The sequence below is a fragment of the Pongo pygmaeus genome, chromosome 12, assembly GCF_028885625.2.
Source record: "Pongo pygmaeus isolate AG05252 chromosome 12, NHGRI_mPonPyg2-v2.0_pri, whole genome shotgun sequence".
NCBI lineage: Eukaryota > Metazoa > Chordata > Mammalia > Primates > Hominidae > Pongo > Pongo pygmaeus.
In genome coordinates this window covers 88792247-88796268 of record NC_072385.2, presented here as the reverse complement: position 1 = coordinate 88796268, position 4022 = coordinate 88792247, and the positions used below count along the sequence as shown (strand labels likewise).

General features: G+C 43.4%; 1 pseudogene; it reads right to left on the bottom strand.

Moving 5' to 3' along the window:
- Window positions 1-389: 389 nt before the first annotated feature.
- LOC129030846 (uncharacterized) lies at window positions 390-1215 on the bottom strand (annotated as a pseudogene).
- Window positions 1216-4022: the final 2807 nt, after the last annotated feature.

The window sequence follows — 4022 nt, the reverse complement described above, 5'->3', positions numbered from 1 at the left end:
AGGGCTTTGGAGGGGTCACAGGGGGCCAGGAATCAGAGGGGATGGTTTCTCAACCCAAGAGACAGGAGGTCAAACCTAAAGGAGAAGAAAAGCCAAGGATGATGTTAGAAAAAAAGAACAAAAACAGAAGGGAGCCTGGGAGGGGCCCAAACTAAGGCGTCTAGAACGAGATATCAAAATTAGAGCTTGAGTGGGGCTTAAAGAGCCAGAAGTAAAACTAAAGCATCTCAATCTGTAGCATCTCGCAAAAGGTTAACCTGGCTGGCACAGTTTTGGGGAGTACAATGCTTTTCCTTGGCTTCAGGAGACCCCCTTTCCCAACTCCTTTGACCTTCAAACATCGATTGCAGAATCAATGTTCATTGATTATTGTGCTTTCATTGGGACACAGCGCAGACACGCACAAATCAGCCAGCTCTTCCCTGACTATGGTGGTGGCCTAGTCCATTTGGGCTGCTATAACAAAATACCTTAAACTGGGTGGCTCATAAACAACAGAAATGTGTTTCCCACAGTTCTGGAGACTGGGAAGTCCGAGATCAAGGAACCGGCAGATTCGGTGTCTGGTGAGGGCCCATTTCCTGGTTCACAGATGGTGCTTTACATGATGGAGGGGGCAAGGCAGCCTTTTTTATGAGGCTCCCCCTCCATGACCTAATAAAGTTCCAAAGTCCCCACCTTATTACACCATCACATTTTTGATTAAATTTCAACATATTAATTTGGGGAAGACATAAACATTCAGATCATAGCCAGTGGGCAAGGGCTGAATCCCCCTTGGGGCACAGCCCAGGGGATTGAGAACATTTGGAAAGGGAGAACTAGAGTGAACAAGCCATGTTGAAGGGTGAGTGAGTGCCCATAAGCCACAATCCTGGGAGTAGCATGATGGCAGTGGACAGGCACACAGACAGGAAGAAACTGGCAGGTCTTTCCAGTGGTGACGTGAAACTCAAAGCCATTGGAAGGATGGCCATGTGTTCTGAAAATGAATCACCAGGGAGAAAGGAGCCTCTTCCACCCAGACATACCAGATACCTCTCACCTACGCAATTATGGCCAATATTTGGGAGCCAGGATTTATGATTCAGAGTCAGTTTTTTTTTTTCTTTTTTGTTTTGCGGGGGAGAAGTCATGGTGATTTTGAACCTTGGAGGAAAAGAAGAAAGCCATTATGGAGAAAGCTGTGTGTATGAGTGGATTATAAGCCTGCATGGTGGCCTGGTTGGGGCTGTCACCCCCTTAAATTAGAGTCACAGATTGCTCATACCTCAAATATCCTGAGTAGGAAAGGAAGGAGCAAAAACGGAATGAGAATAATAATAATAATAATAAAGAATTTGCTGATATCAAATGTTTTCTCCTTGGTTTCTGCTTGCCCAGGTCTGACTGGTGCAGCTTATAATTAGTCTCTGCTTGCAGAAGTGTGGTTCCAAAGACTTGTGGATTAAAGACAAACTCTAGAATTTCTCAGTACCTGACAAGTTGTAACGTGAAAAGCTACACTTAGTCCATTAAAGATTTTTCACAGTGACATTTGAGTTCAGCTTCAGAAATATGCCACCTTGCCATTTATCATTTTCAGGGCACGGGTGTCGGAAAGGAGTTTGCTATGAAGAACAAAACAAAATGGATTGCATGTGTAGAGGTGAGCTGGTGAATACTGATAAATGTACTTCACTGAATGTCAGCAAATGTCACTTGAGAAGCCATTTGCAGCTACCATAACAGCCTCCCAAACCCAACAAAGAGTAGCAAAAACGGGCAAAATGAACTGGGCGTCTTGCTTCCGCATGAATAAGCAATCAGCCCTCTCAGAAGTTACACCAGAAAGTTGTTAAACTTGATAGAAGAAGCTTTTCCAACCATACTGATGCATACTATAGATTGCTATAGAGGGCTGGAGACCTTCTGAGGACGTCAGCGCTGTGACTCTGGGCAGAACTTCACAACCCCTTCTCTTCCAGATAGGTGCCTTCCTTTTGCATGTGCAGCCACTGGCTGTCTCTGAGACATATTTTCTGGGTTTTCCTACACCAGTTTGCTGCTTTTGCTGTGTCTACAGACCCCTCTACTCCCTACCCACTCCTAATCTACCCTCCCTTGCAGTGTAATCTGGGAGTGGCTGCAGATGTGACGTGGGATGCAGTCCTCACATGCCACATAAAGAAAAGACCCAACAGAAACACCCTTGAGCCAAAATTTCAGTCTCTCACTCAAGAAAAGAATTTTCAATGTGTCTCCTGGTTAATGTGAAAATTGGAGTAATGGACTCAGCTTCTGGTTCATTCTTGGTACCCTGGCCAAAACTTTCCCTCTATGTGATTTAGGATTTCTGGAAGGTGGGGCCAAGTGTTCTTCAGAATTCAGCTTGGGTTGAGATGTTCCCTTCTTCCTCCTCAGCTTGGTGAGTCTCCAGACTTTCCTGCAGAGAAGTAAATGGGAAAGAAGATCATATTCTCAGAAAAGCTCTCCATGGAATGTGAGACTAATTAAAATAAAATTCCAGCCCCTCTTCATTTTCTAATCTCTGGGGGCTCCTCCTCCTCTTTAACACATACAAAGTCATCCAATACTTTTTTCCTCCTTTATACCAAGAGACTTTAACAGAGTAGCCTGAATTTGTCTGGCCTTGTGAAATATACCACACACACACACACACACACACACACACACGCACGCACATTGCCCATACAAACTGAGGTCAGTTAGGCTTTCATTGGTGCAATGCTGTGGTATAGGGCTCAGATACAAGAAGCCCTTTGTTGAATGTACATCTCAGACTCTGTCCCTGAATGTGCTAATGGACACACTTCCCTCTTCACACTGTTCTGCCGTATGTTTAGCCTGTGTACGTTGGAAATGAACACATTTTACAACCAGGAAAAGACGGGTTCTTGGGAAAGTGAGCTTCCCTCAGATGAACTCGGAGGGATGGTGCAGGAAGGAGGGGTTGGAAGCTAGCTCCTCTTCAGCCAGACTCCTTGCAGACTTCTTAATTCTTTGTGTTTCCTCCTTTTGAATTAGGTGCTTCCCATGGAAGGGCCTTTACTTGGGTCTTGGGAACTCACAAGCCATCTGCTTATTATTGAAATTGAATTGTCCTCAACTTGTTGACTTTCATGTCAACAAGTTTAGTTTAGGAAGAAACAGTGGCACGTTTAGGAGAGAGAAAAGGAGAAGATGAAAGCCAGATCTCTGGATCAGAGGTGGAGGTGAGGAAAATTGGAAGAGATCCTCCAGAGAGAATGAGATGTGAAATGTTCCGCTTGAGGCAGGACCCATAATATAGCCTGGCAGCACTTTACTCAGTTAAGGCACTTTCTGAAGAGCAAATCTCTGCTGTATCCCAGTGTGGAATGTATGTCCCAGCCCAAAAAGCTACTAAAGCATAAAAACATGTTCTAAAGAAAAGACAATATGGGTGCAGATTTCTCATTGTGCCAGTATTCTTTATTTTCTTAGTTGCTGCAATTTTAAAATTTGTATCTTAAAGCTCAAGCTAATAAGCATCTGTTCCCTGGTGTGAAAAGAAACTGTTCATAATTGATTAATATCACAAGAATCCTGTAATTGCTGAAGGCTAGAGCAATGTAAAAACCTACCTTCCTATTGTTTTGTCTTTAAAGAACAAAAACAAAAACCGTGTCGTATAGACAAGGGTAGCCAATATTGTCTCTTTCAGTGAGAAAAAGCAAAGCTGGTTTGGGTGAGCTACTTTACCCACTAATTAGTGGCAGTAGCAGGTTTCCTTGTTTTTAATCCAGAAGCTGTTTACAGTGGATTCTTCTCTGGTCTATTTAAAAACCTAACAAGCCCCCTTTAACCATTTTGCATTCTGGGATGTTTCAAACAAAATGTTAAATTGCTATAACAAGAGGAAGATTTGTTAAAAATACAAAACTGCTTAGAATTGCAGTAATCCCCTCATTCTTGCAAGAATGTAAACAGGACATCAGTTTAGGGAACATTTGCCCATGGAAAAGTCTCCTCTGAGCAAGAAACTTCACCCACTGCATGGG